We start from the raw sequence: 16,144 nt of genomic DNA, 5'->3' as shown, positions 1-16,144 counted from the left end.
CAAGGAAGTAAACAAAATAAATAAGTCAAACAAAATTTATTTTATTTATAAAAGCAGCGGAAAAACATTTGTCCTTACAATGCAAAATCTATTGAAAACTATGTAAAAAGAAAATTTCTAACAACTCTATCATGACTATCTAAGCTCAAAATCTAATCTTCAAGTCCATGCGATCAAGATCCATCTCTTGTGATTAGATTCATCTTGCTCTCTTATCAAGCTTCCTTTCTTTTCACCGATCCTTCAAAACATTCAAATGCAATCTTATCACATCATGTATTAAGAATCAATGAATAGGAACTTAATGGAGTTAGATAGTGGATTCTTACCTAAAGCGTAGTCATACTTTTGACTCTCCCATCTTTTAGATCTCTTAGGTAGATTGGGCAACTTCGTCTCCAATGCCCCTTCTCTTGGCAATAAAGCAAATTGACTCTTTTGGAACAACACATGGAACTACTTCAGACATCGCCTTTTTCTTATGATCAAACTTTTCGATCATTGCATGTCTTTCATTGCCATTGTCTATATCCATAGAGGTCTTGAAGGCAGATTCACCAATCAACTTTGCTTTTCTATTGCGCCAAACCATTGCTGATTTAGCAGCAATAAGCATATAGGTGAGATCTATAAGGGTCACGTCGTAGCTCATCATATAGTACTCTCTTACGAACTCACTATACGAGTTAGGAAGTGACTGAAGAATCCAATCAACAGCCATCGCTTCACCGACAACGGATCCCATCATTCTTAATCTATCAATGTGTGACTTCATCCCTAAGACGTGTGCACACACCGACTTGCCCTCTTTATGTTTACTTGCCAAAAGGGCTTGAGTGATATTGAACCTTTCAATTTTACAATCTTGTGGGTTAGGGAGAATAATTGGAGGAGGAGGAGGAAGTGAAGCATGATTTCTTGTTCCTCGATCGAATCGTGGAATATCATCTTCATGTGGAATGCTTGTTCCACGGGATTTGAGAAGACCATAGTTGTCGAACTTTGACATCGGGAGAAAACGAATTCAAGTTAGTTGATTGATTGAGTCCTTGGTAAATCACCCAAATGAAATTCCAAGGCTAGGACCCAACACAATATCCTACAACTCGGGAGAGGGATGCCGTAACCCAAATTGCAGAACATTTGAAGGTAAGTGAATGACGATTCACTAGTTTCCACCATGAAAAACGAAAAAGAAATTTAAGTTTTAAATCTATGAAAACTCCTAGATCCTTTGAGATTCATTGAACATTTCAATGGCATGTTTAAATCTCGATATGCCCCTCTTGTTTGTGACTGGGATGCCGAGGATCACAAAGCGGGTGTGAATAACCATGCAAACTACATGGTGCCCTCACATGTTACAATCACCTATTCGATGTGCCGGTAAACCACACACGCTCCACCGAACTATGACAAACATTGAGTCACCCTTTGCTACCTTTGCTTAGAACCATTTAGTGTGCTGGTAAACCACACACGCTCCACTAACGTCTTCGCAAGGGAACAAAGTGTAATTTCATGGAATTTCATCAATTCACTTTTCCCTAAGTAACTAAGATTGGGAATTTGAAAAACATTTAGTTACTTGGTATTTCATTATACTTATAATGGAAGGTTTCGTCCTATCCTACCCGTTCGGCTAACGACCCTCCACTAGTCAAGAGTGCGGTGGGTAAGAGTGGATACCCATTCAATCGCCATTTTATAGGCAATTTTCTTAAACACCCCTTATAGACCAGCTTCGTGAATGAGGCCTACTAACGGTAAGACTGACTTTTACTCATACATATATATAATGTTAGACTTTTAATGTTTATATATAGTATAGGGTATATTTTATACTTTTAAAATATTATATGGTTAACTTTAACAATTACACTTTTAATTCAATTAAAAAAAGTTAACCTAAACATTTATGGATTTATTAAATCTCTTTTAATTATACCCCTTAATTAATTAATAAAACCATAAGGGTGTGATTTGAACTTTTCAAAACATTACTAGGGTTTTAGAATTTAACATTTCTAATTAAACCTTTAATCAACTTTTTAAATTCCAAAACTTGAGGGCAAGTTTTGAAACCTTTTTCAAAACATTAGGGTTTTAACTATTTAAATTTCAAAACTCCAAAACTTTTGGGTTCAAATTTAAACTATAAAACCTAAAGGGGAAAATATGAAACCTTTCATAACAACAAGGATCAAATAACAAATAATTTTAAATTAACATTTAATCACATAATTATCCATATTTGATTTATTTAATGATTTCTTGCAAAACAATTTATCAATTTACTCAAGATAATTAATCAATTATCTTATAAGGAAACAATTATCTTATTAATTGATAATTATCTTTAATTAGATCAAGAATATAGTCATATATATCATAAAATCGGATTTATATTGATCTAATATGATAAGGTAACTATCCATATGCAAAAACAACAAGAAATCCCGAGATAAGCATTATCTGACGAGTTGACTCGTCGAGTCAGGCATGGACTCGTCGAGTCTGCATGGACTCGGCGAGTTCAGCCATGGACTCGGCGAGTCCAGCCTCCACAATCCAAAAAATCGAATTTTTTTCAGTTATACAATGCATCAATACAATTGAAACCAAGCTAGGCTCTGATACCACTGATGGGTTTTGGTCATAAGACATCCTATGTGCTCATACAAACCCTAATGCTTGGATCTAGGTTTCTCTATTGTACATGCTTTGAATCCAAGACTATAAACCCTAATTCTAGCATTCAAATAATCATATTAACATAAGAATGAGTTTATAATGTTACCTTGATTGTTATGTAGCAATAACAATCCCAAATCTCCTTGTATTGACTTTGGAAGGCTTAGAGTCACAAGTGTCACTCCTCTAATGGCTCACAAACACCATAAGCAAGAGGATGAAGAGGAGAGAGGATGGAGGTTGCCAAAAACGTGTGTAAACCCTTACAAGAACCTTAGCCACGTTTTTGAGCCTTAAGGGGTCTTTATATAGTTGGGCTATTAGGGTTATCTAACAAGGAAACCCTAATTTGGATGCTTAAGTCCTAAGCAACCCATAGACTCCTTTTAATCAAGCCCTTGGACGATTTCCTTATGGGCTTCCCCATAGAATTCGTCCAACCCTTGATACAAGGCAATCCATGGCCCAAATTTCAATTATCCTATAATTACAATTCCAGTCCCTTAGGTTTAATTGATCTCTTTTAGTCACAAAACTAATTACCAATTAATTATTGACTAATATTAATTAAACAATATGATTTCTCCTTTAATATATTATTCCCATAATATATTAATAAATCATATTTAATCCTTACTCTCCATAATTCATCCTATCAAGTTGCTTTGGTGAAGGAAACCCAAAAGGACCATGCACCATCGGGTCAAGTACATACCAAAATAGTTATGGACTTAGACACTAATCCAACAATTTCTAGCTTGAAGAAGAAGAAAAGAAGAAGAAGGAAGTGCTCTAGTGGTGGTGTGTGGGCAAAGTTTCATCTTTATCACTATCTTTTCCTGCTTTTCGACCCTTGTAGGTATCAAAGTCTCCAACTTTATTGTTTATCATTGGTAGATATTGAGTTTTGTCCATCTTATTGATGTTATTGCATTCTTGAGTGGAGTAAATACATAAAGTTGGCAACTTTATGAATTGTAAGAGTCCTTATCGCATAATATGGTTCAGATCTGAAAGATGGATTAGGTTTGAGGCATGCATGCAAGATTAAAGCTCATTTCCCCCCCCCCCCCTTTTTAACCTATAAAATGGATGATCATGTTTGGTGCATGCATGACCATACAGGAAACATTTTTTATAGACCTTAAGGGTCCCCTTTGACTTCTGGATGAAGTGGATTCAAAGACTTAATGGAATAATGACTTCAAATGGTGACCCTTAGCCTCAGATAATGCTCAGGACATGAGATGTAAGATCCCACTTCCTTAGAATCGGAGCATTCTCATTTTCTGTTAGAACCCTTGGAGCTCACGATGTGAGAATGGGTGTTCACGTAGTGATGCCAACTCAGGTGGTTTCTTTGACTGGGTTGACTAGTTTGGGTTGAGTCGAGTAGGAATTGGACCAGGTGCACTACTACGACGTGACCAATTCCCCACCACGATGTGAGGATAGTTGACTTTGACTTTGAACAAGTTTGATCTTAAGGGGTATTTTGGGATTTCGATTGAAATTGGTTATTTGGTTGGAATAGGTGTCGATTAGAGCTGAGATTCGGAGTCGAGACCTCATCAACTTTTGTCCATTTTATGAGGTGAGTTTTTCTCACTATACTTGTAGGTCGAAGGTACCAAGGCCAATCCATTAGATTGATATCCTGATATTCACTGATATGCTGAGTATGGAATATATATACATGATTATGCTAGTTGTTGATATGCTAGTCTGGTAGATCTGTGGGACTACATGTGATTTTGTCTGTATGATTATTTGTATATGTTTATTATATGTTACATGTCGACATATTGTGTTGGGTTGAGGTTGAACTGCTCCGTGCGGTAACCAACAAACCTTGGAGTATTCCAGATATGAGCTGAGTGTCGAGTGGGGCATGTTAGACTCATAATGAGTGCACCTGAGCATTCCAGATTCGAGCTGAGCATTCCAGATTCGAGTTGGGGACTGGGCGGTATGCCTGACTCATATTGAGGGTTTGATGGTATTTCAGTCCGATGACTGATCTGGCTGGGGAGCAAGCCAGACATAAGTTGTGGGCCCCAAGGGCAAGCCAGACTTATGATATGGGATCAGTGGTAATCCAGTCTTTTAGTTGTGGACACATTACATTTTGTTATTGTATATGTTATATGGTTGTGTGTTGGTACTTTGTGGGAACTCACTAAGCATTGGATTACACAGTTGGGTTATTTTTCAGGTACTTCGGATGACCGCGGGAAGGAGAATGCGTAACCGTACACATCCTTTGGTTTACGACTCATGATTTTAGGAAACTCTGATGTTGGAAAATGTTTTGGAAACTATTTTGTAAAAGATTTATGAATTTGGGTTGGTTTAAAAGTTTAAATTTATTGTGATTTTTATGGATGTTACAAAATATTAAATCATTTGGTTTATTTTAAATTTAAATTAGTTATTAACTTTCGAAATTTAATTATAAACATAGTATTTTGAATTTTTTTAAATGCACCTTATAATATATGTAAAATTAAAAGTTTAATAATTACTATATTTATAAGACTAAGTCGATCAAACCGCTAGTACGCCTCATTCACGAAGCTAGTCTATAAGGGGGTATAAGGAAACTGCCTATAAAATGGTAGTTGAATAGGTGTCCACTCTCACCCACCGCTTCCTTGATTAGTGGAGGGTCGTTAGCCAAACGGGTTTGATAGGACAAAATTAATTATCATTAAAAGTATAATGTTATTTAAAGTAACTAAACCTTTTATTACAAATCCTAATCTTAGTTACTTTAGGAAAATGTCAATTTGTATGCTAACCCATGAAATTGTACATTACACTTTATAAGTCGTTAGTGGAGCGTGTGTGGTTAACCAACACATTAATATGGACTAATAAAGACTTCACTACTACAAAAATACTCTTTAATGACAAGTAATGCGTGTCATAAAAGCCATAGATGACACGCAAATGTGTATCAAGGAAGGTCCTGTCATAAAGGAAGGTGACACGCTTTTGCGCATCGTAAATTTATGACGTGCATTTACAACACGTAATGCGTGTCGTTGAAGATCCTGTCATAAATGAAGATGACACACATTTGTGTGTCGTAACCTTACGAAACACATTTAAGTCTCCCATTGGGTATCATTAAACCCCCTGTCATAATTGAAGATGACATGCATTTCCGTCTCATAAACTTCTGCAGCTAAATTATGATATAGTTTACGATATGCAGTTACGATACGCATTTACAATGTTCATTTATGAATATACATAAAGAAATATATACCAAAATATACAATTTTATCTAAATGTCAAACAAGTTAACAAAAACATTGTACAAAACTAGATGTCAAAAGAGGATTACTAACATTTCACAAAGCTAACAAAAATATTATATACCACATGTCAAAAGAAGATGCTACCTAGCTAACATTTCACTGTTAAAAGAAATACTGGTTGTGGATACAAATATCACCGATAAATGAAGGTTGTAACGAGAGACGACCATTCTTCACGGATTGCATCAATATCATCATATGTATAGTGATGGAACTAGAGTTTCATGATAATCTCCTCATACACTGAAAACATGAGGATCATAATGCATTATAAGTGGGATGGTATCATGGTAAATAACAAAGAATAGAAAGGGTAATGGACATGCTAAATATCAAATTTATCATGGAAACTTTTGTAGAAAAAGTAATTGGAATTAGAACCAAATACTATAGTGATTAAACTCAACATTCTCTGAATGTCTAAATCAACATTCTCTGAATCTAAAAGTTCAAATATGTTTCAATAAGCAAACAATAGTAATGTAGTGAATTGGGGTGATATAAGAAAGTATACTTATGTACTCATGGTTAACAATTCCAACTTCCACTTATATGAACCACCATCTGAAGCCCAAGATTCTAGTAAAAGATTAGTCACCCAAAAACAATTCCAACTTCCACTTAGTGAATCGGGGTGAGATAAGAACCTATTATAAGATTCACATTTTTATATCTAATATGATTTTAGTGGTGGAGAAACTAGAATACACATTTTCACATCTCTGAGTATACCGAAATAAACAGAAATCCTTTATACTACATACCATTCTTGCCACTATTCATCAATTATGCCCCAACCAATTGCCAATTACAGGTAATATGTGTTGTTAGGGGTCCTGTTGGCAGATCAATTTGGTCTCTTCCTTCCATATTTTTTCCACTATAACAACAACACACACACACAAATATTATATAATATTAAAGCCATTTTTGTGGTCTATGGGATAGAAATATAATAAATGTAAAAAAAAACCCTTACAAAATCAAGAGTATATCACATTTATAGAATGATAGGACGAATAGGAAATAATTAAATAAACAATTTAAAAAATCAGAAATCATCTCAAAATAGGAATTACATTACAACATATACTTACTTTACGTCATAGGAATTAGCAACGAAAATGGATTAATTCCTTCATGATGACAGATTGACAGACATACTTTGTATTCATGCTTGCTGACCCGTGAGACCAAGTTGCATTCAGGAAAGCTTTAGGACCCATATACTCATAAGTTTGTTCATTCTTGATAAATACAAGAAGATTCGTAAATTTTTACAAGAAAAATATTGAAATGAAAAGACTAACATGAATTCATAGCATTAGGCTATTTGTATGCATGATTTATGTGGACTTATGTGGTTTTCATGTATAGTATGTTTTGGGGAACTCACTAAGCTTTGTGCTTACAGTTTTCAGTTTTGTTTAAGTTACTCCGGTTTCAAATGAAGAGTTCGGAACGATCGCAACACATACACCCATGTTTTCCACAATATATGATCTTTGAGAATGAACTCTGATAATTGTTTTTATTTAAAAATGCTTTTCAATGTTTAGATAAGTTTCACTAGTGTTTTGACTATAAAAAAATGAAAATTTTACCCTAGATTTTTGGGTCGTCATAAATCTGGGATCGGACTCTTGGATGATCAGATACGAGAGTTCATTTTGTCAGAGATCACTCATGATATTTTGGAGCAGAGTCCTGTGATCTTTGGTACGATTAAGGATGGCATTATGGAGATGATGGATGCGCATCTGCGTGCATTTTGTATTGAGATTGTGGCTATGGCGATTGCACGCTCTCTGACTATGACAACCCGAAATTTTCTATCCTTTACAGTCAAACACTTCACTGAAAGTCAAACTCATTCCTGCTATTATTTAGCACAATTTGGAGTTTGTTTGACGTTCTGAGCCTTGTACACTTAAGGAATAAGTGTCGGGGTTTATTTGCTGGAGATATAGCACAAAGAATAGACCTGGAGCACCCTAACCAGGAGTTCACGGCCACCACAATGGAGTTTATGGCCGTAAACTCCATGTAGGCCATAAACCCCACCATTATATGATGATATGTGGCCATTAGTTCATTCCTTTACTTCCCTTGGCTGAAACCCTCTCAACTATCATCCCGATCTTCGTCCCCGATCGTTAAAACTCATAAGTTTCTTGTCCTAACTAGTTGATATCTTACATGAACTAGTGATCTTACATGATTTCATCCGTGAAATCATTCCATTTATGTAGATCTTTAAGTTTCACCAAGAACACCAAGAAGACACACTAGTGTTCTTGGCCAAAACCAGCCATTCAAGCTCCTAGATCGTAAGTACTCTTGTTCTAACTCGTTGTACACTAGGTTTAACATGTTTAGGGCTTAGAAATCACAAAGAATCATGTGATCAAAGGAGTTTATGGCCAACACATGTTCTTGGGCCGTAAACCCCTTTAAGTGGGGGCAAAATGCACCCTAACACCTTACCAAGCCTTGGAACGTAGTATAGAACCATACACAACTGAACTAGGGACTTTAAGAAACGAAATGGTACTTCATACCATGAGTTTATGGCCGTAAACTCATGGGGAAGTGGTCCCCAGTCCGTAAACTCAATATAAGGTCATTCTTGGACCGTAAACTCACCTAGCATCTTGTTTAGGCCTTGAAACACTTAACCACATAAGACACCTTACATTTAAGCCTCATTTGGTAACCCATTTGAGAGTTTATGGCTAGGAGTAAACTCCCTTGGGCCGTAAACTCCAACAAGTATGGTCTATGGACCATAAACTCACTTACAATGCCTTCCACTCCTTTGTTGCAACCGAATGGCCTCCTAACACTTTGAAGAAAGTGTTTTCCTCACATTAGGATGTTTATACTTCTCTAATTAGTGTTTAAATCACTAATTGTATATATACATATGTCTTTATATGTTATTAGGATCATTGTGTGTGTTTAAGTCTTCACTTGACACCAAGCACTTATTCGACACTTCCATCTGATCCACTCACTGCAGGTGAGTTCATACCCCTTAATTAACCTTTTAAATGTTTTTAAATGTTTATAAATGCTTTATGGGGGGGGGGGATACAAGTTGAATCATGATAGTTATTATATCAATCACATGTGATTAATAACTAGCATACAAATGGATTTATTACATTGTTAGTTTACTTAGTATACTGTTTCCAAATGACTTACTAGAACGTTTTTTTATGTTAAACTCCTTATCAAATTGTCTTACATAATGTATGTTTCCTTTCAAACTTTGTTACAAATGGGTTTTCAAACAAAGGTTTTCTTATACTTAAAAATGTCTTATCAAACAAACTACTTTCAAACCGTTTTATAAACTGACATCAAGTCATCACTTCTTAGTTATTAAATTTTTCAAAGGTTTTATAAAACTTCTTGTATACATATATAGACATAAAAGTTCCATCAGTCAGTTCAGTACCCTTGGGTAGCAAAGGCATACTTTTGGTTATACATGTACATTACTAGTAACTATAATAGATATTGTTAGGAGATACTACTTACTATTAAAAGTACAAAGAATCACACAAGAGTTAGTTCATTCATGAGTCTATACTAATACATTACATACTATATGAAGAGATACAATTACAAGAATACTAATACATTACATACAATTACAAGACATACAATTACAAGAGATACGATTACATAGATACGTTTACATAGATATGTTTACATAAGTACGTTTACATAGATACATGCACATGAATACGTTTACATAGATACGCTTACATGATCACGTTTACATTAATATGTTTAATAGATAATATTACATAGAGTCTGTTACAAATGTTTCGGGACATACCATTCCAAACCCAAGGCTGTTAGCTACAGTAGGCAAAATGCTTATCGACAGATGTCTACGGTTGTACTGTTCGGCAAGTTACCACACCATGAATATCCTAGTGCAAAATGATACTATTTTAGTTATTATATTATTTTCCTTCTTACCTTTACTTTGTGACATATTCACATGAATGATGAGGTAGAATATATTTGATATAGATAGACTATTTTCCTTCTTACCTTTACTTTGTGACACATTCACATGAATGACGAGGTAGAATATACTTGATATAGATAAAATATTTTCCTTATTACCTTTATATTGTGACGCATACACATAAACGATGAGGTAGACGATAGTTTTATAATAATAATAGTTATACAAAGGAAAAACCGTCACATTTATAGTGATCCTTACTTACAAAACTGTCGGGTCTTGGTAGAAGGCTACTTTCAAAACAGTTAGGTCTTGGTAGAAGACTACTTTTTATACTAGTAGAAAATATGGGATTTTCTAGGGTTTTCAAACTTTTACAATTACTTACAAACATTTTCGGTGATACAAACTTTCTTCAAACATTTACAAGTCTTTTCTTTACATTTTTACAAATCAAAGACACATAAATACTTATGAATTCACCAACTGTATCGTTGATACTCGCTTTCAAAATAACTTGTATTATCAGGTCACAAATAGACAGGTACGACGACAAAGTTTTGAGAAGACAGAGCAGTCAAGACTCGTCTTTTATTTTGAATATTCATTATGTTGTTTATACTATGAAAGAACATACTTGTAATTAAAATTATACTATTAATGCAATGGATGATGTTGTTGCTTGTTTACTACTTTACATTGTTGTGATACATTACATGACGTCCTCCGCCCCAGAACGTTTCCGCTATTCTAGATTTTTGGGGTGTGACACTGACCTTTCTAGAGTTTCGTGTATGTGGAGCTCCTAAGTTCTTTGGGAAGAAGAAACCCATAGTTAGTAGGAAATGGTTGGCGGACATCAAAAATGCCTTCTAGACTAGCTTCTGCCCCGTGTGGTCGAATGTTAGATTTGCATCCTGTATTTTAAAGGACAAAGCTCGTGATTGGTGGGAGCAGGTAGACCATGCATTGGGAGGCAAGGTTGTTGAGACAATGAATTGGGAGGACTTTGTGTCAAGGTTCAGGGCTGATTTTCACCAATTATCGAGGTTCAGTAGCTAACGAGGTAGTTTCAAGACCTTCATGAGACTACTGAGACTGTGGTGGAGATTACTGCCATGTTCCGAGAGAGGGATTTACTGGTTCCATAGTATATGGCGGACGAGGAGATGAAGAATATGAGATACCATTATATGTTGAGGGATGATATCCGGGAGTTTGTGAGCATCTCCAGCTGCAGGACCTTGGAGGACATGGATCACCGAGCCCGAGAGCAAGAGATTGACTTGGAGATTTTGTAGAAGTTGAAGCTAGTTCAGGCTCAGACATCTGGGGGGGGGGGGCAGCAAAGAAACCTAAGACTGTTGATTCGCATTTGAGAGGCTAGCAGGGTCAAAGCCTCTATGGAAAGTGTGGCAAGATGCACGAGGGGGTTTTTAGGGTGGGTAGTTCTGGCTGCTTCAAGTGCAACAAGACTGGTCACTACAACAAGGGTTGTACTTGTTGGGTTTTTGGTATAATACAACATTCTATGGTGCACATACAACCCTAAATACCTTGGATCTATGTTTTCTCTATTATACATGAAAATATAAATTTTCCAAGGTAATGTTCTAACTAGCATAATATGAAGTACATATAATATAAATTCTAGTAGAATTACATATCTCTTTGTTGTAGCTTGATTCCATGGAGCTTAAGAGCCTAGTGCCTCAAGTGTGACACCTCAAATGGTTCACACAACATCACCAACATCTTGAAATAACTTAAGAGAAAAGGTTCATATGCTCAAATCGGCTAGCTTTCATGTGTACACACACTAATGCCAATTTCGTGAGCCATGGGGTCCTTATATATGGCGCTTATTAGGGTTACACCATGTAACCCATGTCTTTCCATATTCTTCAAGCTCCATGGGTTAAAACCTCCATGGAGTATCCATGGGTTACTCCATGGGTTTAGCCCAACATGAATGAACTATGGATCATAAGCCCACATATATAAGAATGAATGATTTATACAATCAATCCTCATATATTTAATTAGTCTCCTTTTGATCATAAAATTAATTCCAAATTAATTATTGATAAATACTAATTAAAGAATATGATTTCATATTAATATATTAGAACTTATAATATATTAACAAATCATAAATATCCTTTTCTCACAAAAGTCTATCCAAATTGTTTCGTTGCCATGCAACCCAAATGGACCATGCCAATCGAGTCAAGTACATACCAATTATAGTTATGGACTTAGACACTAATCCAATAGTAATGCCACCACCACCCAAGGATCGAGTCTGATTTGCTTCCATTAGAATTAGAGGGGCCATAAGAAGGTCTATTTTTCGAGTTTGATCTTGGGAGCGGTGACAACACCTACTCCAACGACATTGAAGATCTCTGACGTCCGCCAGGGCAAGGCGTAGGAGCTACTTGTGAGGAGTCGAGCTTTCCAACTAACAGCTGAGAAGGATCATGCATCACCTGATATGGTTACGGTATGTATCTCCTCTTAATTTCATTTATTTCTTTATTGATTATGCTTATTGTGTATGTTGGTATTTAGGGACGTTCCTAGTGAACAATGTTCTGGCCTTGGTCCTTTTTGATTCGAGCGCCACCCGATCATTTATATCTCTTGCTCTCAACAAGAGGTTTAGTGATGCTCTTGTAGAGCTTGATTATCTGCTAGAGGTGGAGATTGTCGACGATTATCTAGTGCGTGTATCGAGGGTTCATCGGGGTTGTGTGTTAGAGTTATTTCATGAGCGGTATCCAATTGATTTGGTTCCTATACCTTTGCGTGAGAGAAGGGTTATCGTGGGTATGGATTGGTTGAGACCGAATGGGGTGATGATTGGCTGTGGGCACTAGTTAGTTTGAGTTCGAACCCTAAGTGGGGGAGAACTAATTATTCACGACGAGGGTGCTCAACATAGACCAACTCTCTATTCATCTGCGAGAGTTAGGATATATCTACAATAAGGTTGTTCTGGGTTTGTGGCCTATGTGTTGGATACTAGATAAGAGGGGAAGAAGATGGTTGATAATGTGTCGGTCATCCGAGAGTATCCTGATGTATTTCATGAGGATATGTTTGGATTGCTTTCGGCGAGGCAAGTGGAGTTCCGGATTAACTTGGTACTAGGTGCGGCTTCGATATCCAAGACACCTTATTGATTAGCACCGCCTCAGATACAAGAGTTGTCTACATAACTACATAAGCGGTTAGATAAGGGGTTTATCAGGACAAGTAGTTCATCCTGGGGAAGCAGCGATATTGTTTGTGATGAAGAAGGATGGTTCCTACAGGATGTGCATTGACTACTGGGAGATAAACAAACTAACAGTGAAGAATCGTTATCCACTTCCGAGGATCGATGACTTGTTCTACCAGCTATAGGGTGCATCTTGGTTTTCCAAGATTGATCCGCATTCATGCTTCCATCAGATGAGAGTTCTGGATGAGGATATTCAAATCATTTAAACATCTTCTCTATCACTTCTAGAAAGATTTCTTACTCTAATATAACACAATTAACTCAAATCATCAAAACACCATTAAAGCCCTACAAGCTTGAAAATGGTTAGAATGATTACCTCATGAGCTCTTTTTCTCTAATCTAAGCCATAATCATCCAAAATCTCCTCTTGATCCTTCCACATCCTCAAAATCCTCGGGGCTTTGTTGTGGGGGTGTTTAGGGTGTGTTATGACAAGAATAAAATCTTAACAACCTTTGTTCTAATGCTTAACCGTGCAGCAATACCTTATTCACCATGTCGCGATGACCATTTGACCTTAGTCAATGGACGCATATGCTTGCCACGTCATGGTACTCATCTCCACTAGCATCCTACTATGTCTACTGCACTGTTTCGCCTATATACTGTGTCATAGGGCAAATTATATTTTCCATTCTTACTTACAAATGATCCTCGCCGCACCCTGGTAATCTACCCACTGCACCGCGGGCCCGGATTGACAACAACCCCTTGGGGTGATTCCATTCTAGCTTTGGGACATTTTCGTCCCAACTTCTAACCTTCACATCTTCTTCGTTTCTTACCAGTTTTCTATGTTCTTTATATCCACGTGAAGGTGAGAACATACTTTATACTTCTGTTAACTCATATCTCACTGAATTAATACGAGTCTTAATCCATTAAGTCATAAACTTGGCCCGAAAACATAAAAATACAAATTTTATCTTTTTGGCCAAAATGCATCTTCTCATACATTCTTTCTCTTAAACCTACTCATCAAACCTCAAATTAGTGACTTAAACTCTTTTTGGCCATCTTCATGAACTCACGACTTTATAATCCCATCACTTTCTCATAATTAACCATTTTACCCTTTTGGTCAATATTTAATTAAAAGTCAACTTTCTCGAAATTTCAAGTTCTCACACATTTTATGCTACTGATACATACAATATTATAGCATGGAGAAATAAAATTAGTTTCTTATACCTTTTTCATGATTGAAAGGCAGAGTACGAGGAGAGCTTAAATAAGAAAGTGGACGATAAACAACATCATGGCGTCGCTTCCGGTCATCAACACCAAGTAGAACATAAACAACTGGACGATGTTGTTTTTGTTATCATCAATAACAACCTCAACCTTCACCACTGTCAACGATTTCACCATCATCTATGGCCTCGATAAGGTTCCCGTTCTTCGTAATCATTTTTAATATCAATTCACACTAATTCTTGAGACTTGAGAAGAACAATAGACTATATGTATAGCTAGAAGATAAATTAGGGTTTTAAATGCAAAATTCTTCTTGACAAGAACATGAAAAAAGATCAAAATAATCATAATTTTGACTTTTAAGTTTAACTGTGTACATGTGGCATCTTCTACCGATTGATTTAGGTAACAAGGACTAAAACGACATGTTACTTTCCCACCTTATGCCCCCATAAAAGCACACAAATAAGTTAAAGGACTGAATTGACAAATTTGAAATACTTTGTTGGGCTGATGTGTCATTTTCCTATATTTATAGGGTGTTTGAGATTTCATTGTGAATAAGGTGCACCTGTTTGAGATTTCATTTTGAACTTCAAAAAGACTTTTAGGCAAAGAGACTTATTAACTTATGGTGGTGAGAAAATGAGTTTTTTAAAAAGTGTTTGGATTAGCTTTTGTGATGATAAAAGTCAATAAGTTAATAAGTTGTTTTGAAAAAGTATTTGTCTTAGCTTATACATGTTTTAATTGATATTTGTCTTTTACAACCCAAAAAGTTATAAAGAGTTTTGAAAAGTTAGAAATCCTAACTTATTGAAATCTCATTTTTAAAGGGTTGACAAGAAGTTATTTTAAAGTCATTTTCATATTTCCAAACAATTACTTTTGACTTGTTGACTTTTCAAAAAGCCAATAAATCAATAAGTTGTTTTTTAATAAAATCCCAAACATCCTTTTACTTTGAAGAATAAAAGAAAGGACAAATATGACTAATCTTACTTATCACTTTTTAAAATTTAATTAGTAATCAAAATAATTCGGGCTGTAAACGAACACGAACGGGACTTGTTCATGTTCGTTCGTTTAAGTTAACCGAACAAATGAACGAACACAAATGGTTAAACGAACGAGTTTTATTGTTCATGTTCGTTTGTTTAACATATTACATTGTTCATGTTCGTTCGTTTATGTTTGTGAATATGCTAAACGAACATAAACAAACAAATATAAACGAACAAAGATAAACAAACATATATGAACATAAATGAAAATATAATATAGTAATGAAATCAAACACAATTAAACATATATGGAGATAAAATGAACTTATGTGAACGAACATAAACAAACGTAAACGAACAACATAAACGAACATTCACGAACACAATTGAACGAACGAGACCATTGTTCATGTTCATTCGTTTAACTAAATGAACGAGAATTTGTATTAATGTTCGTTCATTTATTAAATAAACGAATATAAACAAACGGTTCATGAACAATTCGTTAAAATAATCATGATTTTGCCGGTAAAATTTATGAAAATCCTCATTGGTTATTTTATAGATGGCCCAACCCATTTAGCATATGTTATTTGAAAAAATAACCATCCTACAAAATAGATGCATAGAAGTCTCTTTTCTT

This window comes from Lactuca saligna, chromosome 5 (assembly GCF_052625555.1).
Source record: "Lactuca saligna cultivar CGN05327 chromosome 5, ASM5262555v1, whole genome shotgun sequence".
Taxonomy (NCBI): domain Eukaryota; kingdom Viridiplantae; phylum Streptophyta; class Magnoliopsida; order Asterales; family Asteraceae; genus Lactuca; species Lactuca saligna.
Note: the sequence above shows the minus strand (reverse complement) of the source record.